Raw genomic sequence first — 27,539 nt, 5'->3', positions numbered from 1 at the left:
TAATTATAACTCGGAAAGTGATGAGAACTGTCAATACGATACATATTAGCAAATAGAGGGCCAAGAATACAGGGTGTTTCTGAAATACGTGTGTTAATTTTAACCAGTGAAAGAACTCGCCAATTTATGAAACTTTTCTCTATAACATTTTGTAAAATTCGTAAAAGTATTCCAAGATTTTTTCCCCACAATTTTTACCAAACGAGTCGTTTTGTGTGATTATTGATTAACTAGTTTCTATTTTTTGTAACCATGAGAATCTAAATTTTGATTATTTATTTTTTTCTATAGCAATGGAACTTTTTAACAAAGCTCTGTTTCTATCACAACAGAAAATTTTCGCCCTTACCGAGTATACACTTTGATGGTTAATTTTCGTAAAAATGTTATAGAGAAAAGTTCCACAATTTGGCGCGTTCTTCCACTGATTAAAATTAACACACGTATTTCAGAAACACCCTGTATATACAGGAATATCAAAATGACCGCACCAACTACTTGTAATATTATAGAATTACAGGACGTGAAAAAAATAATACAAATATTCTCCTAATGCTTTTTTGTTTTTGCTTATTTTTCCGGATTTTGAATTGACTAAGATTTAATAAAAAATTGTGCAACAAAAATTTTAAATTTCGGATTTAAAAAAATCAAATGGACTAAAAGAAAAATAATTTAATTAGTGAATGTTATTGCAATTGAATGAATACTCTGTCTAAAATAATTGTAATAAAATAGTACATATATTATATGTATTATGAGGAGCCAAAATGAAGTTTTATGTGTTGCGCCTGGTAGATTGGCTGCCGAACGCAGTGCTTCTGGCAGATTCAGGGTATGGTTTAGAGCCATAGCTTATGACACCTTTTAGGATTTGTCATACAAATGAAGAAAACGTTTTCAATAAGCTTCTTAAAAAGGAACGTGTTATTATTGAAAGATCTTTTGGACAAGTTAAGAGGAGATTGCCAATCATCAAATATACATATTTATTCGTAAACACTGCTGTATGATAGGTAAACAATTGTTATGGTATTTTATTTAATTTAACAAAAATCATTAATTTTCAAAGACTGAACAGGATCCAAATTTTCAATTTGAATTTGATAAAAGCGTCTCTGTGTTCTCAAAGTTTTTAGTTGCTCCAGCATTACTAGTCGCTGAAGTTCAGCATTTGAAAGGGAAGAAGTTTTGTTGGTTTTTATTTTCACTTGAAATATTATTTGTTCGTTTTCTTTTAATTACAATTACTTTAAATATGTCATTTCTGACGCTATAACACACTGTAATTAATCAAAATCAATAGAGCATTCGCTCGTACGGCAGAAAGCACAAGGTATGAGGAGAAGTATTTGTTTATTCATTTAAAGTTGACCACAATTTGCTTTTGCTCCTTGCTCATCCTCTCAGGCAAATGCTCCGTTTTGCATCTCAAATGTATTCAGAGTATGAGAAACTAGAAAACCACATTAAATATCACAACGCAACTGATTTTATTCACTTTCTTGGGGCGTACTAATAGAAGACATGCGCATTAAGGCGGCTTCACTCGACCGGCCGTATGTCCCCTCCCTATTATTCTATACTCCTTGGTGTGAACTGGCCTTTATTGAATATAACCCAACTTTTGACTCGATAGTGCTATACTCGAAATGTTTTGGATATGGATTGTCAAACTCAAGGTCGCTTAAAACTTATGATTGCACTGTACATTAGTGAGATCTGTCATAAATTCCAATAACCTTATTGGCGCGTCTAGTTACTTTTGCTGGTAGTGCCAACTTAACGACAAGTCCCCAATCCACATCCATAACGTTCCGACTGTATGTATTTCCCTGCTTTTTGATGTCACAATAAAAACTTCAAAGTGATTTTTAATAATTGTCATTTATTAATGACACTAATGATTGATTTACATAATTTTTTTTAGAAATGTCAAAAAAATGTTGGCCAAGATTCCGTGTCCGTAATAGTACATATATGGGTTTAAGAAACGGACATAAAAACAACAAAGTGTGTAACATTTACTAAAATAACAGACTACAAAATGAAAACAGGAAAAGAAAAATATTAATAAATGTTGATAAAGCAAAAAGCTGAAGACGGAAAAGATGAGAGAAGCATAAACAAATAAAACAGGTATGAATTATAAAAAAAGAACAAAACCAAATTAATACGTGTACCTAAATGAGAAAATAAAATAAAAGAGAAAATTAAGTAAAAGAGAGAACGATGCAAAAGAGGAGATAAATTTTGGTTACAAGCCAATCCAAAGAGATAAAGAATGTGTATGCCAGAAGGAGAAACTTTTTTTATTGATGTAAGAGACGTAACTGTGAAAACTATACAAAGAAAAAACAGGAAAAGACAATGATGACAAAGAAATAATGAGAATAAAAAAAAAAAAAATAAAGCATTAAAATCACATTTAAAATGATTATTCTATTGTAGTCGAACCACAGAAGAGCTAAGTGAAATGTCACACAGCTTCAATAATGTAAACAGGATGGAGTAAAAATGATTATAAAAAATTGTAGCAGTAAAAGAACACACTTCAAGACAAGTGAAAAGATCGGAAAAAATATAACTAATTATACATATTGGGTGATTCAAAATGATTGTGGCCAAGTATGGCAGCTATGTACGAAAATTTATGTGGCAATTGTGTGGGCAGGGTAGAGTTGACATTTCTTTGACAGTTCATAGGCGTGCAATTTTGAAAGTTGTCAAATCAATGTGCAATGAAATTAAAAAAATCAAATGCACGCTTATGAAATGTCATACAAATATTAACTCTACCCCATTCACACAGTTGCCACATACATTTTCGTACATAGTTGCCATACTTGGCCACAATCATTTTAAATCACCCAATATGTATTTAGAAAACGTAAATTATTAAAAAGAAAGAGCAAATTGACTCCAAATGAGTCCAAATAATAGTTCGTTAGTTGATCATTAAATATTAAAGCAGACTTCCGTTTCTTGTAGTCTCCGGGCGATAAACACACCGTTCAATAATTCGCCATTATGTAGTGCCATGACCCGCTAGTCCAAACATTTCTATTGACGCACTTTAACCAAATTTACCATTGCGGTGCGTCTGTTTACGAGCCTCCTACATTACAATTCATTCATCAAAGGTAACCCGAATTATCTGTTGTTTAAAAAATAGTATATTGTGTTAAACTCTGTCCACTCATAGATTGCTTGACGTAAATGTTACTAAAAATGTTCACTCTACGCTACAACAAATACCTAGATCCGGCGTGAAATTTAAAAAAATGGAAAGAGCAGGTTTACACGTGATGTTTTATTGTTATTCTGCATGTTTGCACTTAGGAAAGACGAAAAACGAAAGAAAACTTCAGTACAGTAGGAGTAATATATTAGGTTTTATTAATACAGGGTATTTCACGAGTAATAATGTGCTCGACGGAATAAAAAATGCAACCCACAATACATTTTCGAATTTCCGAAAAAGCTGGCTACTGAAATTAAAATATCCAGCTTTTTTCGGAAATGGCTAAACACAAGCAAGAGATTATTTAATATGTACTCCTATTTAATCCATGAACAAAAATTACCTAAAGTTCATTCACGTTGGATTTTCCCTGTCAAATTGTTGTCATGTTGCAAACCTGCACCTCTTTTCCTAGTAATTTCCACATTATCATGTTAAAGCGATTTGACGTCTTTAATTTTGAATCTTAGTTTGACATGTGAATAAAGTAACAGATTTTTTTCATAAAATTCTATTCCTATCCTATGCCTGGTTAATTTTACCATGGCGGAAAGAAAAAAGAAGGTTTTATTAACAGCTAATTTGAAAATTGCGTTAATTAAATGTGGCCAAGAACTGAAAAATACCTATCTCGACCTAACCTCTACAGTCTACGCATGACATAGTTACTTTATTAGCCCGTATTGGCGACATACACAACTAAAATATTATTGAAGTAAATATCACACTGCCAAAAAATTAAATAATTTGACCTTGATGAGGAAAATCCAACGTGAATGAACTTTATGTATCATTTTCGATGTTTGTAATTAGATTCTTGAGGCACGCACTCACTTCACAAATTTAAAAAAATCAACAAAAAATCGCAACGGAACAGATCAAAACAGCAACACGATCAAAACTAATAACTTTTAAAAACAGAGAATCGCAAAACAAAGCTCTAAAGATGAAAAATCGCAAATCTAAATGCTTAAACCACTTTGACAGAACTGACAATTTCAAATTTGAAATGTCATATAATTTATTTTTCGCGTGGGTTTCATAACAACCAATGAGAATAAGTGGCGCGAATGTTTCAAGATATGACCAACACAATCTATGATACTTTTTAAATATTTTAATGTTATGGTTTGGGGATTTTGTTATCTAAGGATATTTAAAAAAAAATGCATTCTATCAGTGGACGTACTATGTATAAGGATTAAAAGTGGTATTTTTTTGACGAGCAATTTGTTTGCCTAGCGAGGCGAAGCGAAGCGTAGCCGAGCCACTGCAATAATTGCAAGTCAAAAAAAGTCACTTTTAATCCGAATAACACATACCTACTATTTTTTCTTGCGAATCTCATAGGCACGTTTTATTGAAATATTCGTGTAACCAAAGAGACAATTTTGGGTTTTGTTTTGTTTACGTGTTTAGTTGTTTTTTTCAAATCAACGTCAAACTGTTGCAAGCAAGTAAAAATTTATCCTGAACAAAAATTTGTGAAGAATTATCCGGTAAACAGTACACCACCGGACGTGGCTGAAACTGCACAAGAAGTTGTTTCAAACCTATTATCAGGAAAGTCACGGGAAATTTACGAGTGCGCTTACAACCTTTTTTGACTTGGTGCAATGAAAAACAAGTCAAATCCTATTCAGCAAGTGTTTTATTAGTATACATATTTTGCCAATTTACCGACCAAAATGAAAGCGTCCACCCTTTGTCTATTCAATGGTCAAGACGACACTCAATCTAAAAAATGGAATAAATAGAAAAAATTTCAAAATTACGTGCATTTTTAAAAAGGCAGAATGATGGTTATACACCGAAGAAATCAAGGGTTCTAACAAAAGAACAGGTCGACCGATTCTTGAATTTTGCTCCGGACAATAATTATACTTAATGATGAAGGTATGTCTCTAAACTTAAGAAATGATAATTATAGCTTGTTTTAATGTTAGGAGTTGGGGGTGCCTGTCGTTGTGACGAATTGGTTCATTTGAAAATTGATGACATTGAAGATGTTAAGTCAGCTTGAACCTAGTACCTACCAGTAACAGTACAAAAGAACCGATTGCTCCAGAAATGATCCAAGAGCCAAGTACCACGATGACCTATACTGATATTAACAATACCAGTGAAAATCTTCATGCTGTTGGCAAATCTAGTTTGATTAGTTTTCCAAACTTGTTCGAACTATACTTTTCATATTAATACATATTAAAAACTACTCGTAGTAATTTTAGTTAGTTCATTTTATAATTATTAAGTCTAGTATTAAAAGTACTTTTAAAAAAATGTATCCACGTGCCAATTACCAAAGCTGCCCTTGCTCTTAACGTACGGTCGGTGGACAAATAAAACTGGGACACTTAAAATTTAATCTATATATGTAAATCAGACCATTGAATTGTCAATATATTTGTCAGTCTCTATACAGGGTCTTTCACAACTCGCGCCCTAGAGAAAAAGGGTACCTGCCGACGACAATAAGTTGTCAAAAAATAGAAACAAAGAATTTACTACTGCTTTCATAACTGAATTACAAGACTTGTAAGTCTACCAATCCCAGAAGGGCATCTCGAGGTGTGATGTTATTTCAACCAACTAAAGCCAGTTGCTAGGTTTCAAAAATAATACCATCAGCCATCAGCTACAAAAAATGTTTGGATTACTGTAATTTTGACACTATTAGATTTGACTTTTCATTCTCAACAAATTTAGGTTAACCATCTGAAATGTTAGAGCTGTCATTACATTGCAAGTTCAGATGTCTACTGCTTAAGCAAAGCCTATGGGCGATTCTAGGAGATGCTTGGAGTGTAGCGACTCCACGGACCTGAGCCGAACCACCAGTGTCGGATCTCGGATCTGACAATAAATCGGTTACAGAGGCTCTGATGCGCAAAACCCACCCATAATTTTTGGCTGGTATGACCAGGTCGGCCGCGCTCTCAAGTTTTGTCTTGGACGGGTCGCGGGCCTCGGACTCGTGGGGTAGTGATTGATGCTTGATAGTCGCAACTAAATGGCATTCTAGGTCATTTCAATTATTATAACAACGTATTGTAGCAAAAAATAAAAAAAATGTATTGCAAACGAAAAAATAATTGTCATTTCTGCCCGGAAAACGTTCTTCGAAGACTCTTGTTGGCTCCCTGCCGTTACGCTCACATTCCCAAAAAATTATTATCATTTCTAAATAATCAGCGGCTGAATACATGATTGTAACCAAATAAACAAAGGTTTTGGTTTGTTTATTACAAATTTAATTTGACAGTGACATCTTTCAAAAACAACTCCAATCGCCCAAATATTTTAAAGATGTTTTTTCTTAAATGAAATCCTAGCAACGTAAAATTACGGCAAATACACCTTGGAGGTGTAGATCTCTGATTGGTTAACTTTAAGTTGTCTTTTCTCGAATATCTTTTAAGTTAGATTTTTTTTTCTTCAAAATTCTCATCCAAATGCGATCTCTCTTTTTCTCTAGGGCGCGAGTTGTGAAAGACCCTGTATAATATGTCATACCAAAGTTAATCTATTTGTGATAAAGCCGTAATTAAACGATGCAAATTTGTAAATTTTGACTTATGTGACTGTCATTTTTGTCCCAGTTTTATTTGTCCATCGACTGTACATATTTGCAACTCGTATCTGATGATGACGATTTCTTCTACGTGAAACTGAGGAATCAGGCTTCATCCATCATCCACCGAACTAAAACTGTCCCAGAGTTGGCAGAGCACACGACACCCGATCGCTTTGTCGAATCCAATCGACTTTAATGAGGAAAAATCCACGTTCGTTGAAAATTGTCTTCGATAATTATGCAATGGACACCGATTCGCATTACAAAGTTGGAGAAATAAATAAAAGTCAACGTAAAGTACAGTCGCGGAATCAAAATTTCGGGCACCATTTTTCTGTCATTTCAACAAAATCTTTGTAAAGCACCTTTTACTGTCATCATGACTAACATTCAAAAATTAAACTTTTCTGAGTTAATTGCAATGGATGTAATGAAATTATTGCTTTCACCTGCTGCCTACCCGTTATGCCACAAATCACTATTTTTTAATGTAAATAAATCAACATGACAAAAACATGATAAGAGTAAAAAATGAGGTTACATAATTATATTAACGTAAAGATTGTTTTAGAGTTTACGGTATGAAAATGACAATATTGCCCGAAATTTTAATTCCGCAACTGTACCTGTAATATTAACAATTGATTGCTTTCAGAGTTTTTAATTAACTGAAACAAATTCGATCAATTCACCAATCATGTTTACATTTCGAATGGGATCAGGAAGAAGTACGGTTCCATTTATTCGTTTATGTCGTTTGACATGTTGGAAACCACCTAGTGTGAATTTAACAGGATTCTACGAGTACATACAGTGAGCGGCAAAAGTATGGAATAAATTCATTAAAAATTAAACAAAATTTTTTTCAAAAAAATCTTTGGACAGGTCCATTTTCCAAATTCCAAGTCAAAAACTGTGTTAGTAAGGGCCATTTGTACCAACGGCAGTTAAAGTTAACTGTAGGATAAAATGCTTCGTTACTTTAGTTACCTATTGTTATAACAAAGTTTTCGTATGTTTTATTCTGTAGTTAAATTTAACTCACGTTGGTGCAACTGGCCCTTAGTATTTAAAATTATGGAATTAAATGTTCGAATTGCCATCCCCTAGCTTGTTGACAATAAGCAAGTTTATGAAGAAATTCCCCCCGTTTTAGTTTTATCTAGTTTTATCCCCGCACCCAATCAAAATTAAAATTTCTGTACGTTGTGTTTCTGTTAAATGAGTTATTTTCGAAAACGTTTTGTAAAACAAAAAACACATACGAATGAAATTATCAGTAACATTTGACTGTTTGATTGACCTACTTGATTTTTTGACTTGTTTTTGTTCGTTATAAAATTTATTTTTTCCAACTTTATTATTTTTTTCTCAAAAATTTCCTTATGTAAGATAACAAAATGTTTATACTGTCATTTAGACAATTAAAAGGGCTATCAGAATCAAGGAAAAAAATAGGGGGTTTTCATTTAAAAAACTATCGATGACGTCATAACTCGAAAACAAATGACTGCTTGGAATTTTTTTTGATACTAAAACATGTATTTTTATAAACTAAAATTGACCTGTGCAAAGATTTTTTTGAAAAAAATTTTGTTTAATTTTTAAGGAATTTATTCCATACTTTTGCCGCTCACTGTATAACAAAAATCATTCGATAAAACCAACAAGCCTTGTTTGACATAAATTGGGAATTATAGATCTACAGGATACCAAGTGAATAGATTAGTCTTCATAAATTATTATTAAAACCGTCCGAACGGACACATTTGTATTTTTTACGCCACACTTCTTCGACTACTGCTACGATGTTGTACAATTAATTTTGCATACATTTTTCTGTTCTGTAGCGTCTTAGAAGTTCAAAGAATGTAAAAGTTGAATGGCGAGTTGAAAATCATTAATTGTTGATATTTCAAATCTATTATTGGAAATTATAAAATAAAAAATATCCTTCACTGGGGGTCTATTCTTCAATTTCGATTAGTTTATGTAGCACACGACATATCTCGAACGGTTGTTGTCGCACACTACAAATATTTTCTATTCTTGAATACCAAGCGAAAAACATTTCTCGCATACGGAATATTGACGAGTAGTCTATGTGACAACATGGCAATTTATGAATTAATTTGACAAAATATTTCACAGAAACCTGTAATTTTATACTTTCATGCTCGCTCAACAAATGGAGGTTTTAAAAATTGAAGGCATATTGAAGGTCAATTGAAGATATGTATCTATTGAAGGCCATTTGAAGGCATGTTGAAAACGTGAATTTTGTTCCCACGTTGTCCTACAGAAACTCTAGTGGAATTCGACTTTGGTTGTAAATTTATGTTGGTCACTGGAAAAATACAGGGTGAGCAACAATAACTGTTTCAGTTGGCAAAAAAAAAATTACATACAATTTTCAAGACTGTGAATTGTACCTATTTCGGTTTGTTTTATTGATATTATTGACAGCTGGTATAGATTTCAAATTTAAACGTCTTGGTTTTCGTAATCTTTTATTAATAAAATGGTTTTCTCGTTGGAACATGACATAAAAGTCACCAAAAATCACCAGAATTTATTGCCAACTCAATCAGTACTTGTTGCTCACACGGTAGAATTGTATGCTGCAGCAATAATCTTACTGATAAATGCTAATGGGGGTCGTCGGTTTGGGGTTCGCAATATTAGCTTCAAGGTTCCAGGTATAGTCCAATTTTTACCCATTTGCGATGACGTCATTATCTAGTAACTTTACGTATGTTTGAATTAGGATCAGAAACAAATTTGAATTGATCATAAATAACTATAAATGTGTCAAATTTGTAGACAATTGCTTCGAAAGGTTATGTTTGTAATCAATGTAATAAGTGAAAGAAATTAAAAATTGTCAAATTGACAGAAGTATAAAATAACCTCAAAGTGACCATCAATAAATAAACATGCCTTTTTTTTGTTTTTTTCTGTTTCTGTCGTTTCAATAAAGAGAAAGCGAGGAAGGAAATCGTGACGTCACCTCAAAAGGGTAAAAATTGGACTATAGTGGTTGTGGTATTTATGATAAAGGTTATTACTTGATGATAAAATCTTATTCTTCGGTTGTTGTTGTTAAATTTACAACCAAAGTCTAATTCTACTAGAGTTTCTGCAGGACTATACACGCGTTGTTAATTTTCTGTCTTCGATTTGTCTGTTTGCGATGGCAAAATAAAAAAAGAAGTCACAATATTTTAGCAATGCTCAAAAAAGTAAATTGGTAGAATTACTACAAAATGAACCTGATCTTTTATCAGGGAAATTCTCACCCAGGTTCACATACAAAGAAGGGCAAAAAAAAATGTCCATACGCGAAGAACGGGTTTGCGGTTTGTGGATACTTTGGTTAAACGAAAATGTTTTTGGAAATAATTTTCAGTTATACATATTTGTAAAAGGACTTTGCCCGTGATAAAACTGTCGCCGCTCTCTTTCAAAATCTTCAAACAGTACAAACATTTCTTCATCGTTTGCCATCAGCCAAAATTTGATTGTACAATACCTTGTCAGAAATATCAACAGAATCGTCATGTTGATTGGCAACGGGCAACATTGCGCATACGACTTGCAAAGTCGCATGCCGTTTATGCGCCCGACATGAACACGCATGGTTTTTGAGAGAGAATTGTCGCATACGAAATTCAAGAATACGAAAACCAAAATTTATACGAGAATTGACAAATGTCGCATGCGACATTTATCATTCGAAATTGAAGAATAGACCCCCTGGAAAGTGTTATTGTTATTACATATCGTGTCTACAATTCCGCTTTAGTTGGTAGTGACATCATTTATTGATATTTTGCTGGAAATAACTCCCTAGATTTATTATTCCATCCCTCGGTTGGCACAGGTTTAGTTTTGCAATATGTATCTATCAAAAAAATTACCGATAATATCGACCATCACAGAATTCTTATCGTAAAATTTATGGCAAAATGGTGACCCTGGAACGGCATCCATTTAAGTATACATGGTGTTAGGGAATGGTCTCCCAAGAATTTCAGGGTGAGTTTATCAGGAAAACTCTTATACCATTTTTTCCTAACATGAATGGTTTTCTCAAAAATAAAAACTTAAAATGGTGCCCCACTGTTTGGGAGCTTTGACACCATGTTATTGTTGTGATAATTAAATAAATAGTTAACGTTTTCTAATGAACGTTCATTGCTTAGCAACAAAAAGCAACAATGCCTCTTTGTCAGAATTCATCGAGTACCTACTGTCACAATGACATTTCGGTTTTACACATTTCCCTTGGATAATATCTCATCAGAAACTACCAGGACTGCATTTTTTATTGCCAAAATTAATAAAATATTCAAAATAATTATTTGCATTCACCACAACCTTGAGGAAAGTCTCCTTTTATTGTTGCATAGAGCTGAAATTATTTCTACAGCTTTATTTGTGATACCACATCTCGATCAACCTTTAAAAGCATTTGAAATCAAGCACAGACCACCAACTAATAAGATTCGTTAATTTCTGTATAACTTTATGTATTTGTATTGAAAAAATTTATAATAAGTGTTCAAAATAATCTCCGTTTGTCCTAATACAAGCATTAGCATACCTTACGACAGCAGCATTGGCATTTCGGCTAAATTCCCCACAAATAAAATGCATATCTGCATACTCCTCGATAGAATACTCTGGCATTGTAAACGACTGTAATCTTTGCAGGCAACCGATAAAAATTAGATCAAGTCAAAGTGTAGACTTTGACAGTAGTTAATTTCAAATCGTTACCAAGCAATCGTTTTTTGAATTGAAACAAACACAAGATTTTTTCGTGAACAAAACAATATTTCAGCAGTCCCAAAACAGCAGGGAACAATTTTGCTTTCAGAAAATGGTTTAATTTATCAATTCACCCTGAAATTTTTGGGAGACCATTCCCTAATACCCTGTATATAGTCTGTTTTTTTTATCAAACAACTACAACACCGCAATTTACACCCAAAATAGAGCTGGCAACATTGTACACCTTTGAATCCTTTGATCTAGGGTGAAATATTTCATAATATAAAAATTGAGGTTATGTAGAGATATTAGCAGGCCTGCATGTTAATAAAGTCAATAACAACTAATATAATAGCACTGGATGTGGTTTCAATATTAGAGTTAATAATACCACACTATCCAAATTAAAGCACCTTCTTTATATGGATGACATAAAACTTTATGCATCTAAAAAGAATCACATTTTATCTTTACTAACAATAACTGAAAATTTCTCAAATGATATTGGCATGAGTTTTGGTATTGATAAGTGTAAAACGCAATCAATATGTCGTGGTCATTACGAAAATTTAGAATATATAACTAAAGAAGGAGAAATCATTAAAAATTTAAATAAAGGAGAATTTTATAAATATTTAGGTATTAATCAATCAAATCATATTCAACATTCAATTATAAAAGAAAATTTAGAAAAACAATTTTATTTAAGAATTAAATCTATTTTAAAATCAAAATTAAACGGTAATAATTTAATTAAAGCAGTTAATACATATGCTGTTCCATTGTTGACCTATTCTTTTGGTGTTATAAAATGGTCCAAAACTAATTTACAGAATATAAATATTCAAACTAGAGTTCTCTTTACAAAATTTTGTAAACATCACCCCAAATCTGCTATTGAAAGATTTAATTTACCACGCGAAAATGGTGGTAGGGGGTTTTCAAATCTAGAAATTCTACAACACAATCAAATTGCTTCACTAAAAAATTATTTTCTCAATAGAGCTCGTGATAACACTTTTTTTAATGCTTTGGTTTCAGCGAATAAAGGTTACACACCTTTAATAAATTTAAGTGATAATATAATTTCAGATATTGTTGAGCCAAATATACTTGACACTATAGCAAATATAAAACAGAAGTCTTTACATGGGAGAGATTTTAAAGAACTGGAACAACCAGAAATTAATATTCAGGCTTCTCATGCATGGCTTAAGAAATCAAATATTCACCCTGAGACTGAGGGTTTTATATTTGCAAATTTATATATTTATAAATTTTTATATTTGCAATACCTACAAGATCGTGTTATAAATACAAGAAATTATAAAAAACACATATGCGGTCTACAATCGATCATTGATAAATGTAGGATTTGCGGAACTGAAGGGGAAACCATTGAACACATCATATCTTCTTGCACCGTTTTGGCTCAAAGCGAATATAAAAAACGTCATGATATATTCGCAAAAATTATACACATGAATTTAGCAGTTAAATTCAATTTATTAAAGGATACACAACCACATTACATTTATAAACCAGAAAGTTGTTTAGAAAATGACAATTACAAATTATATTTTGATCGCACAGTTTTAACTGACATTCACATTCAGCATAACAGACCAGACATTATTATTTTAAATAAACAACAAAAGCAAGCATATCTTTTAGATATAGCTGTTCCAAATTCATACAATATAACACAGACAAATAATACAAAAATTAATAAATATTTAGAACTCTCCGTTGCTATGAGAAATCTTTGGTGTTTAGAAAAAATTTCGATTTTACCATTTATAATTTCAGCAACAGAAATAGTACCGCAATCTCTTTTTAAAAATTTAAAAATTTTGGAATTAGAGAACACATTGGTGGTTGAAATTCAAAAAGGTATATTATTATACTCACGTCACATCGTGAGGAAATTCCTTAACATTGACACCGAACATAAAACACAAAAAAGTCAAAATGCGGAGGCGAGACGCCGGTAATTATGTTGATAAGCACTCCACTATTACTTGATAGTATTATCCGTAATAGTGTATATACTCCGGCAAAATTGCCGTGCCGCCGGGTGGAGGTGGGATAGTACAATTAATACACTTCAGTTGGCAGCACGTAAAATTTTAATTCAAATGTCATTACAATGGTAATTGTCATTATTAATTATTGACTATTAAAATTTGCTATTACAATATATTCACGTTAGACTTTAGAGCAATAGAGAAAAGCTTGCTCCTATTCGACACCTCGAGTTTTTGAGGAATTTCAACAAAAGTTTCTGGATTTTAGGCACTTAACCAACAACTTGCCCAGAAAGTCTACAAATGCGTAAACATGTTTTTTTAAACAGGTAGTGTTCTGCGCAAAAAAGGCAGTAGACGACCGACAAATAGATCAGCTGAAAATATTGAAGAGGGTGAACAAAGAATTATTGCAGAGATTAACCCAAGAAACTAACAGCCCTTTCACAATGACGTTAACGTTACGTCGATGTTAAGACGTTAATGTTAACGTTAGATCTAATTACATACATGTATTTTAGTCATAACATCATAACGCCATTGTGAACGGTATACACTGAAATACATGTAATTTTGAATTTCTAGATCTAACGTTAACATTAACGTTTTAACATCGACGTAACGTTAACGCCATTGTGAATGGGCCTTGACCTATCATTTGGTACAGTTCAGCTTATCCTTAAAAAAGATTTGCACTTTTTTCTCTATCGTGTGTCTGTTGTGCATGAAATTACTCCTTGACAATAAGAGCCCCCACAACCGACAACAACCTCTCTGGCTAATATTGATTGATCGATTTATAATTTTATAAACAAACAAGCGGCGTGCGCGTGCTCCGTGCTCACCATTGACGTTAAATAAAGGTGCGAGAGTTTTAAATCTCATTGTTTCATTGCACTAGCTGAGGAAATTCTTTTACAACCCACAGGTCACACAAAATTCTTTATGAAAATCAAGATTTCAACATTCTCAAAATCACTAGCCTAACTTTTAAGACTGACATTTGTTAATTGAAATCTCACGAATTACCAACTGAAATGTTTGGTCAGCGCCTACTTAATTTTTTTCCATATCACGGTAATAATATTGAAATTTAAAGAAAATTCAAAACTTCCATATTAGGCATTCACGATTTTTTTGGGACCGAGTTGGCTATGATTTTGTCTTTTCATGTTGGACTAACTGATTCAGATATGCAACGGATGCAACTTTTTTTCTCTGTCAGTGTCTGTTCGACATTTTGTTGTCACCGCATTGCCAGATTTATTATTTTAATAAGTATTCGTAATAAAGTAAATGATTTATTAAGTGTGTAAAAATAATTTTCATTTCCGTCAAAGGAAAAGTCAAAATTGCCAAAATAATTTTGTTACGACAAAATTTTCCATTAAACGATGCTACTTCCTGCTAATTTAAAAAGGACAGTCCAGATTTAAGAGATCCGGCAACAATGTACCTTTTCAAAAAATATAACCTTAAACTGAAAACAACCTAACCTAACACAAAAAGTATCAATTTTCTTTAGGATATTTAATTATCACCCAGGTGCTGTCAACAAAAACACTAGATGGTCATAGCCAACTCGGTCCCAAAAAGATCGTGAATGCCTAATAAGTAGGTATATTTGTACGAGTATAGACATAAATTTTTTTAATAAAGATCAAACAATCTAATATTATTTAAATTATTTAATTAATCAGTTTAATAAAATTAAAATATGTATCTGTTATGTATTTGGATATTTTAAATTTTTTGGGTTCTCTGTTTGAATCCACTTAACTCAGAAGCTAATACATCTCTACATTTACACAATATTTGCTCGAAAGGGAAAATTCCCGATTGTGTTTTGTACTTTGTTTCATCACGATATGTCCGTTGTTTCGGCATACCTAATGAGAGGCCATGATTTATTTATTTTTTAACGTTGGACACACTGTTTGATTTCCGTCACTAAAGTGCCTGACATGCAGACCTATCAAAATGAACATAACATGTTGCTGATTTTCTTCTATTGCAAACTAGTAAAACTGACAACAATGCACTAGGCATTTCCGCTATTTATAACCTCAAACTTATAAAAACATAACCTAATTCAACACACAGCTTTATCCAAATTAAATGGAAAATTTTCAGGCCTCCCATTATGCCAAAACGACGTGAATGCATTTTATATTGCATATAATGAGCTCGCGCCGTTTATTTCAATTTCCTCGGTTTTAGTCAGAACGACTTGCAGTCGTGTCACCTTACGTCTTGTGTTTTTTCATATTGCAATCTTAAACGACTTTAGCCTTCTTCCGTCTAGCTCTACATACTCGTATATGAGTATTTGTCCGATTTCTTCAAATTTTTTTTGTTAATCCCATTGCTTAATTTACTTGTCAAATAAGTTGATTTTTTAACGGACTAAAATTTGTTTACATTTACTACTTAGCTACTTATTTTTCTTTTACAACGCTCCAGTAGTTGATAGTGTGCAAGCAAACTTTCACCCAAAACTTCAGCCTGATATTGACGCTGTCACAACAAACTACTTCCATTAAACTCTATATTTGATTTTTGCAACCAACCCTAATCCAATCCTTCATTCAATTACTACCCCTCTGCTAACTCCTCGTACCAGGATAATGCAACCATTCACACTGCAAATTATCTATACAGGCTGTGTGATAAAAAACGCCTCAACCCATAACTTTTTTATTTATTATCCGATTTCAATGAACAAAAAAACCAAAGATATGGTTTTTCATGCGCTATGAAGCAGCCATAAAATATATTTTTTTTGCGTTATTTTCAATAGCTAACGATAGTCAACTTTTTTTTTTTAATGGACACATGTAGTTTTTTAGGCTTAGTCTAGTCAAGTATTTTTTTCTGAATCTAATGATGTATTAAAAGTTATCGTTTGGTTCATAGCTGACTGAAAAAAAAATAAAACAATTTGTAATTGTGGTTCAGCTTATTATAAAATTTTCGAGTGTGCCGTGAAAAACAACTGGAATACAAATAGCAACAAATGTCAAGTGTGAGTTTGAAAAATTTCAGGTGCAATCTTGAAGAGTTTTATTATTATTTTCTTGGAAAACATGAATAATAATAATAATAATAATAATAATTTTTTCTATTAAATTTAGTTTTTAATATTATTTTTTCTATTAAATTTTTGTTTTTGACTAATTACGATTTTTATTACACTCGAACATAAAATAATAGTCAAATGCATGACTGACAATGTTCTTATTTTATATTTAAATAAAAAAAGTTTAAAAAAGCAGATGAAAATTTCTAAGTTGACGTTTAGATGACATTTATCGTACTTTGTTGTATTCCGATTGTTTTTCACGGCACTCTTAAAAATTTTATAATAAGCTGAACCACAAAAAATTGTTTTATTTTTTTTTAGTTAGCTATGAACCAAATGATAATTTTCAATACATCATTAGATTCAGAAAAAAAAACCTTACCAGACCAAGCCTAAAAGACTACATGTGTCCATTAAAAAAAAAAAGTTGATATCGTTAGCTATTGAAGATAACGCCAAAAAAAATATATTTTATAGCTGTTTTATAGCGCTTGAAAAACCATATCTTTGATTTTTTTGTTCATTGAAATCGGGTAATAAATAAAAAAGTTATGGGTTGAGGCGTTTTTCATCAAACAGCCTGTATACATACACACAACGCAATTTACCTTGTAATTTTCCCACTTCTGTCAAAACACAGCGTTTACAATTTTTTTTAGCCTTGTCTCAACAGCGATTTTCTTGGACATAACCGCCCTACATAAAAAATTTCGCTTTGTCGGAGTGTCATATGGAAACCTTAACTGTGGTAAGTTTCTCCAGAAACGCGAATATGATCATCGTCGGTTATTATGTAAAGGGTGTTTTTTTAAATTTGGCGTCGAAGTAGGCATTGGAGAGTCGATTGAGAGCGCACCACTCGTGTAAAAACGTAAGATTTGAACAGCTGATCCGTGATCCGTAACCTGTGTAGTGCGTTCACAATCGACAGTTCAATGCCTACTTCGACGCCAAATTTAAAAAAACACCCGTTATAACCTTCACCAATTAATCATTTTCAATAGCTGTTGCTAGAGGGAAACCTCGAGAAACAAGTACATTTTAGATGTTGGCGATCGTTCTGTCACTATATTAAATGTTTCTCTATTTAGATTCGGCTAATTATAGACTTCACAACTGGAGTTATGGAAGATTTCATGTCTTGAATAGGCAGGGCTGCAATACTGGGTGCGTGTGCGGTAATACAGTTTAAAAATTAAACAAGATCAAGGTGGGTTCGTCTCCACTTCACGTTTTCAAAAGACTAATTAACTGTGAATTTACTTAACCATATTGTTCAGTTTACCTGAACTTGGCTTGAGGCGCCGGCCATCTGCCATCCTACCCCCCGCCTCGTAGTTATACAGGTGGTCCCGATATAGCCTGCCAGAAGAAATCCAGTAATAGGTGACGATGAGTAGAACTCATACACAAAAAATGTTTCTAATAAAAGTCTTTTCTTTTTCGAGATAAAAATAAATGAAAAATTGGTCAAAATTTGCTGTACGCTAATGAGTTAATCGGTTTTAAAAAGGTAACTCTGGTTACTTGGCTGCAATTTCTTTAGCAACGGTACCTGTAACACCTATGACATTTGTCAAGTTTAATTTTAAATTTGCGAATCCTTCAAAAAGTTATGAAATTCACAAAACAAGAATACGCCGATTTGCATTTACTCTATGGCGAAACACGTGGTAATTCAAGACCAGCAAGGCGACCATACGGTGAGCGTTTTCCTGAAGGAGTTCTTCCGTGCCGTTGTACTTTTGTGGAGCTAGATCAGCATTTATGTGAGGTCGGTTCTGACTGATTCCAATACGATGGCGTCCCCGATCCTCCATTTAATCCCTCTGGATTTTAATTTTTGAGGCCACGCGAAAGATTTGGTTTACGAAGTTGAAATAAATACAAAAGACCGACAACAGAAACGCGTAACAGACGCCGCGAACCAGATTCGTAAAAACCCAGAAATGCTGAATTCTGTTTATGAAAATTGGTACCGGCGCACTCAAATGTGCTTAAATGCCAACGGAAGGCACACAGAACATTTATTATAAAATCATTTTTCTAGTCTAAGTTAGTAACTATTGTCAGGTAGAGTTGAAAGTACGAATATGTAAAGTGTAAATAAATTTATTCAATACATTATTTTGGCTATTTAACCACAATTAAGACGATACTCTTATTACACAGTTCTTCCACAATTTTGCACACACTACCTCTACATTTATTTACACATTGAGGAACACCACTATATTTATTACTCATTCATCTCAGTCTACAAAATCAGCTTTTGTACCTGTGAGCATTTCCACCAATATCGTCGGATGGCGGCATCAGCCGAGCCAAAAGGACCCTTTTTGTTAATGTTTGGAATTTATTTACTGTGGTTAATTATTAGTTTTTATATAATTTATTGTCGAACATTTTATGGACTTAAGTTAAGGCGTGGGATTTTTGTTTTAACCCCGATAGGGTCAAGAGCAAGCAGCTGGGGGATTAAGCATCGAGCCCCAGCTGGGTCGTAAATGTCATATCTAATTATCGAGCTCTTGCATAAAATGTTATAGTTTTAGACTTTTCGATACATTCTGTAACACGCAGCCGAAGAATAAAGAGCTGGTTTTGAAGTGTAAAGTTTTGTTTTATTTGAAATAAAATCGTTAATCTAAAATACCTAAATAAGCTGGTGAATTAACGCACACAATTTTCAATAAATGTCATTAATTTGATTTAGTTTGTCAGATTTGAGATTTGTCATAAACGATTCAGGTACCTATGTTGCTTAGATACTGTCATCCTTACAAACACCAACAATTAATTCCTGAGTAGGTAGGTATTTTTGTGGTCAGCAGAGTCGAATGGGTGTGGATGGGGGTCAATTTATCCCCATTATTTTGGACCTAATGAAACGTGGATTTTTGGACTTGTTAGGTCCTTCTAATGACCCAGAATTTTTTTGGCAGGTTATATCGGGACCAGCCTGTATACAGGGTGTTTTCGAAGTTGAGGCATTCCTTGTAACACGAGGTACTATACATTATTTTAAAGAATTTTAGCCTAAATCTTCTTAGTAAAATGTTTGTATTAACGGAGATAATTAATTGTATATTTTTATTGTTTTCTAAAATTTTGAGTCCGGTCCTGTCTAATTCTCCGCTGTAGTAGATTAATAACTGACGTGGCCCAGGATGGTGTCTTTCTGGAAATCGCTCTGCGTACTCTTTGGATGCTGCAGCTGCATTCTGATAACGTGATAACATTGCCCATACATTAGCAACATATCTGTGAGCTCATTATTTTCGTAATGATAAAGCCATTCCGACTAATTAGATGACAACTCTGACAATATTTTTGATTAACGTCCATGCTCATTTGATTTTTTTTTTTGGTCAATTCTAATTTCTAACAAATCAGCGCAAATTTGAACAGGACCGGTTTCAAAAATTTCAAAAAAATTAACTTATTGTATCTTCATTGCCGTACACATTTTACTAAGGTGATTTTGGCTAAAACTCTTTAGAACAACGCATATTATCACATGTTAAAAGGAACGCCTCAACTTCGAAAACACCCTGTATATTGGTAGTTTTAGAATAAGTTTCACTTGCAGTTCAGAGCTTGACACTAGAGCAAGCGTAAGTCATTTTTGTACACTTATAATTCAGAGCTTGACAGTAGATCAAGTGTATTTTTGTATGTGAGAGATCGGCAAATATCTAGTGTGTGTCTCAATAAATCATAGAATAATTATTCGCCCTAGATTCACGCGCAACAGATATGCAACACACAGATTTATTCAACCGAGGTTAGTTTACACATGCAACACGACCAGGGTACCATAATTATTATTATTCACCTCAATAAACACGGTTTCACTTCGTGTCAATCTGATCACATTTTATCGTACGGTCCACGCAGACGGCCGCTTTCATATTGTAATTAGTTTTTGTTATTGCAAATACGTGATGTTTACCGAAGAAACACAAATAAGAAGAAATTAGATCACAGGAGACGGGGTTGTTGTTGTTATAATTACTTAACACAGTTTCCGAAAATTACTCATTTCCGACATTATAGGGTGTGGACACCAAAGAAACAAACTCAACCGGACTGACTCTCAGGAAGGAACTGCGGATAACTCAACTTCTTGCACAACCGATCAAAAGGTGGATTAATTTTATTGACTCAAAGGTTAATGCCCACCGTAGCAAAACATAAGCATCGAGAAGCCGTTTTCTACGTTTCAATCTCATGGACAATCGATAAGCCCATTGCCCATTACATTGCGGCGTTTTGATTACCAGCAAATACGCTGAATTACAATTGATTTTGAAACTGAAATACTGCTGAATGATAGGCATTTCATATAATCTTGAACACAATTCTTCAACAGTGCATCTGAAACAACGATCATTGACCCACAATTCCTGACCTAGAAGTTTTTCTGGTCAAGCATTTTGTCTAGATCGTTGTTGAGAACAGAAAGAATGGAAAAACTGATTCCGTTAGCACCTGGAATGTCCATTTATACTCGTATAAGCGTTGAGGATGCCGTTAACGTCACACACTTCAAAGACACAATTTTCACCGTTTCAAAAATACAACCGCTGTCTTGCTCATCATTACATGTAATTCAATTCAAGTTTTTTAGTATAGGTTTTTATCCTTAAGCTAAGTGTCCACTTGAGAGAATTTTCCGAGTGTTACTCTCGATAGCTACTCTCAACTATGTGTCCATTTGAGAGTATTTTGACTATCTGAGAGTAGCTATGGAACTGTCGGAGAGCATTTTCTTGAAGAGTTCTCTCAGAGCCGTGTCCACTGTTGAATTGTGTCCACGCTAATGAGAGTATTAGTTTTATTAAAATCCTGAATTGTATACAAATGTCGTTTTCCTTATTGTTGTGCTGGTAATTGCAGCTGCAATTGTTATACAGACTGATTCACATAAGTTTTCCACCCTAACGAAATTTAAAGGCAACCAGGAATACGTTATTCAGTGATAGATAACCTGATACCTTTATGGCACTATTGACAATTACTTGACAGTATAATTCTGAAATAATTTTTGTTAATTAAAATGTGCTCCAATGACGAAAGAATCGATATAATATTGGTATATGATGAATCACTTTCTTAAATAAACAAAAATATTGTCGATTACTGCCATTTAAAAACATTTCAAACAGTTGTATCTCGAAAACGAAAAAACTTTTATAAGAAAATTGTTTTGTCTATGACTTCTTCTCATCATCACCAATTACCGGTTTTTTTTCCAAACTTATTTCAGAATCACCCTGTATTTATAGACTTGTTTTGTCAAACGAACCTTCATGAGTTTTAATAAATAACTGAAGTTAAACAAAACTGGACCGAGAGAAACATTCCACTTTTGAATAGGGGAACTTCTTTATTCTTCCATTAATTTAATGGAAATTGTGGCGAGCAAAGCGATTAAGTGATTGCAGAATTGATGCCAAGTCTGGAGAAATTAGCTTTGTGTTAAATTAATCACCAACGCGAAACAGTGGAGTACAACATTGGTAGATACTCTATTAAAACGCATTGACGTAAAAATTATTTAGTGGTAATGGAAAACTCTTGTAAGACAGCGTAATACTCGTATGTACCATTTTCACTTCTTTTGCTCAGGTTTAAGTTCTATCTATTAATGCTTTTGATGATGAAGATGAACATGGCCATAACAACAACACAACTGTTACTGTTGGTCGCAAAAAAACGGAAACTGTCAAAATAAAATTGACATATTTTTACAATTTATTCGTAGTGTGAAACCTTCTTACAAGAGATAGGTTACAATTATGGTCAAAATTGTATGACATTTTCAGAAAATTTTCATTTCCCTTTTTTTTTGTAACCAACTGTATGGTGAGTCTTTGAATGATTTGTGTGAGCATCGTTGCTTTGATATCACCGTTGTCGATGATGATTTCTTAACATTGCCTGTACCGGTAATAATGAATTGGTGTATATTTATAACTGTGATTGAGATTACGAGTACATACATACATACATGTACATTTCTGTTCTCGGAAAAGGCATACAAGTCTTGAAAGAGATTTTTGCAATTTTTTGGCTGTGTAAGTTTACTTGATATTCTTTTCCATTGTTACCCATATTAAGTTATCACTTATCACTTATCAGGTAAGAATTTACAAACGAATTTTGATTATACCAGACTTAAAAGAACCCACAATATACTTTGAAAATAAAGAATAATATTTAATTGAGGGGGCATTAAGTTCACTTTTACTTCGACTGAAAGTGAACTATTTCAATTATCTGCCACTGACAATGACAGTGACATCAGGTAGGTACTCGTGAATCTGATTTACACAAGCAAAATGTACGTGTATGCTTTTTCAGTCAACAGAAGTGTACCATTGAGAGTGATGATATTGTTGGTTGATTCGGTTCATAATTGGTCGATTCTGTTTTAAAATTTACCAATACAGAGTGTTTGGTGTTTAAGGTAACAAACTTTTCTGAGATGCACAGCTAGGTTAAATGAACAACTTTTCTTAGTGACATTTTTTTCAATTTGCTTTTTTTATTATGCTGAACTAAACTGACTAAACTCTGTTTCCACTGTTTGAGAGCCACTGTTCGTATCTGTAATTATTAATACCAAGTTAGTAAAGATTTGTAAAGGAAAATGCCTTAGCTGCCGCCTCACACAGTAGTTCTTCAAATTGAAAAAATGATTACTAGAAAATTATAACACATACCTACTAAAAAATGTTCCTAGAATAAAAGTTTTATTTTGTCTATTTCTTTGCACAGGAGCAGTTTGTTACCTTATACCCCAAACACCCTGCATTGCTATATAGTGATTCATCTTTTACCACCGGTGGCAAAATTGACTTTAAAAATTATAATTTCGTTTTCATATTTTGTAGACATAATTTATTATTCATAACAAATTCATAATATCGAAAAATGAAATTTATAAGTTAATTAGGTCAAATTTTGGCATTTTCTCAATTATTTAATTGTTTAATTGTTTAATTTATTCAACCTTGTGGCATATGCACACTCAGGTATTTTCACACAATTTTACCATGTTAAATTAATTTTAGCATATGGTATTATTGAAATAAACGCATTTTGATATTCAAATTTGTATTGAGCTTATATTAATAACATAATTACATAAACATTTTTGTTTTATAATACAAAAATTTCCGATAATATTTGTTTCATGATTTACGACATAATGTCCCAATATCTTAATAATAAGATCTATTGGGGATCTTTATTGCCACCGCAGTGGGTCCTTTACAACTCTATTCATAAAATCGAACAAATTCACCTAAGCAGGCCAGTTTTACAGGGTAGTCACTAAAAGTCAACGAGTACCAATAAAAACAATTTTTCCATTAAAATCGATTTAAACATGAAATTTTTTTAAAAAACAGTTTTTTTATATAATTGATTCAAAAAATTGAAATTCACGCATAGTTATCTGTGCATGAAGTGGGTCATTTTCTTACGTGTTTTTCTTTTTACATTGTTAGTAAGATCGAAACCATAGAAACCATACAAAACAGTGTGTGAAATGCAATTTCACGCATACGACTATTTCTGTTTTTCATTTCACGCACTGTTTTTTATTAGTTACCTAGCAACATGGTCACTGCATTGAAACTTCAGAGTTCCTTCAAAAATTTGAATTTTTAATTTCAATTTTTTGAATCAATTATAGAAAAAATATTGTTTATATTTCGTGCGCGAAGATGTTTTTGTGCATTCAAAGGCTTATACTGCCTCGACCTTCGTCTCGGCGTAGAAGACCTTTTCATGCACAAAAAACACTCTCTTCGCGCACTTAATATAAAAATAACTATTTATAAATATCTGCTCATAAAAAAATTTTTTTTTGAAATAAATTATACCGGCCGAAAGTAAATTTTTCGACAAATCAAATCTGTAAATTTCATAAATTTTTCTTAATCCTAAAGGGTCATTTTGCCACCGGCGGTAAAAGATGAAACACCACCAATATAACAAGGTTGTAGTTGCTATGATATGAAGCTGTTGATTGGTTTAATCTATGCAAAATCAATGTTGTTCAATAACAATGTTGCTAAATTTTGAAACAGAATCGCACTAATTGACAGTTTCAGTTTGATTTAAATCACTAATTTTGACATAATTGAGCCCCGACATGTCGAGCTAATTAATTAAGTTGTCCAATCTTCGCTGGTAGGATCCAGGGGTGCTCGTTCGTTTATCATTTATCAAGTGGAGCGAGTACGTCGTGCGTACTTTCCCTTCCTACGCATTGGACAACGGACCTTTACATTTTAAGGTTTTCTTCTTTGATTTTTTAACGATTTTTCGTGGCTTATTGTTTTTTATGGTATTTTTGGAATGTCTAAAAATGAGTGCAGTTTACAGAATAAAGCTCTTTTCCAGTTAACAGTGAGTATGGCGCAGCATTTAATTTCCTGTGATCAAGCAGGATCCGAAAAGTACCGTTTCGTTTTAAGGCGGATATATTTGGGGAACTTTCAACGTCATCCGTGTTTCAGAGCTTGTAATAAAACTACGTGTCAAGTTTCTGGTGAGGGGGACAAAAAAATGTGTATCTCAAAGGGATATTACGTTCGGGAATCGAACGACCGACTTCAACCAGGAACATTTAGGTATGTTTTCACTAATGAAACAGTATTACGAGTATTGCGCATTCAAAATTTTAAACCGTAATTTACAATCATTCATTGTTTTCTCTGAATCCTAAAGCTAATATCTGTGTATCGTAAAGTATACAAGGATTAGAGCGGTGTGTGCCGTCTACATTCGAGGGTGAAAGTGTAGGATATTCAATTTACCTATATTTCTACACTGGAACTGGAAGTTTTCAAGGCAACTGGGGAGCGTAAATAACAATCTTCAATCAATAAAAATCTTGTAAATTACATATTTCAATCTTGTAAATATTTATGTATTTATTCGGGGAAAAGTGAAGTGCCAATAAGTAGATACTTGTTGGAATTTGGCGGTAAATATTAGTTAGGTAGGTATCTAAAATTTAATTTTCTTATGTTGGAAATTACCTTTCTTTCTTGTATAAATTACATATTTATAAAAATGTTAAATTTGTTAATATTGCTTAACACTTCGTTGATGTTAACAGCAACATTTTTTTTTGCTATCATGACAGTAGTGAATGAACCAAAACTTGAAACTTACAATAAATTGGTTCTATTGTAGTTGAACGGTCACACCTAGATGTGTATATCTTTAATCAAAATTTTAAAATCATATCGATAGTAAAAATTCTACATTTGACAATGTTTGCTATACTCGTACTAGAAAAATTCTATTCGTTTATCGGGTCCTAAAGACCATACAATTTTTGGATTTTTTACCAAATAAAAGCTTATTCTCAGCAGTTACGATGAAGACGATTGATCATTTTACATGTCTTTTACTTAGCTACGACGATAAATTCCTGCTGTGAGGATTCATTAGCAATTTTTGCATTTCATTAAATAAATATGTGTACTCGTAATTAATGATATACTTCGTCCAGTGAGAGATTGGGAGATTTTAAATTGTATTAAATTAACCCAACACTACAAAATGCACTAGAATACATTAATTAGAGCATAATTTCAGGGCAAAAATGTTACTGCTTGAAGGATATATTTCAAATTTTATGTGCGCTAGGTACTACTTTCTCTACGTAGAATTTAGTAATTTTTATGTCAACCAATCTCTCGCTGGACAAACTATATATTATTTAACAGTATTTCAATAACAGCTTCGCCCTGTCATAAGTGGTTTTGTATTGAGGTAGACTCCGGTTCAATTTATTAAAAATCCTTTCGTTGCTTTATTAAATTCTTACAATGCTCATATACATAATTAAATACATATGCACTACCACATATTATGTATTTACCACACACACATTTTTGTTATTCACTGGTACACTGGTAAAATTCAGAATCAGAAATTCATAATTTAATTACATATTTTCAAAAATTCGATTTGAAAACAATTTCAATTGTAATGAGTTCATGACTATGATCCGCTGCTTTATCGAAATTTTAACTAAGAAGTTCTTAAATGCGTATCATTTTTTCCCCATTTTAAAAACTGCTATGCTGGAGTGCTGCATTTATATCTACCAGCAACATACAGAGTTGTAAGATTGACGTTTTCTTCACAGACATCTTTATTCCTTGTCAAATCTTCCAGATTTGAAAAAACAACGATCTCGTTGATTTACTTGGTTACCTGGTATAGGCACAACAATTTTTTATGCGAAAGACTGCAAACTTTCGATTTTGATGACGAAAACTGTTGTCTAAGTCATACTTTCTGTGCACTGCAACATCTCTTCTATTACCTACTGGAAGCATCCAAAACACGCCGTTGTACGACCGCGTGACTGCAAAGCACCACAACAAGAACGACCACAACACAACAACACACCTCTTGCAGATGGGGCATCCTATAGACCACTATAGCAAAATTAAGAAAGAGCTGGTTCCCTCTGATGACCCTGAGGTTAGGGAAGAGATCTCCGAGACTAGGAAGCCATGCCAACCGGAAGACCAACAAGTGGTCCGCGATCTCCGTCAGTTGGGGAAAAGAGTACTTCTCGTAGACGCTGCTATTCGTCACATTGTCGATGAGGACGACGTGGAAGGTGGCCCATGATAACGGTACAGTCGCGCAGCTTCTCCAGCGACCTGGGTGGTTCCTGATGTCGAGCGAAGGGCAGATCTTGCCGTCCACATCGTCAGTGTTTGTACACAGTACGAACAACACCGCGATAAGTCCTAAGCCTAAGTGGCGTTGCATTGTGCCGACGAC

The 27,539-nt window shown here is 33.1% G+C and overlaps 1 protein-coding gene across 1 annotated transcript in view; it reads left to right on the top strand.

The window, feature by feature from the left end:
• The window catches only part of LOC138133749 (gephyrin-like), a 45,511-nt gene that overhangs the window by 1,633 nt on the left and 16,339 nt on the right, over positions 1–27,539 (top strand). The window lies entirely within an intron of this gene.

Source organism: Tenebrio molitor, chromosome 6 (assembly GCF_963966145.1).
Source record: "Tenebrio molitor chromosome 6, icTenMoli1.1, whole genome shotgun sequence".
Lineage (NCBI taxonomy): Eukaryota > Metazoa > Arthropoda > Insecta > Coleoptera > Tenebrionidae > Tenebrio > Tenebrio molitor.
This window is presented reverse-complemented; position numbering and strand designations above follow the sequence as displayed.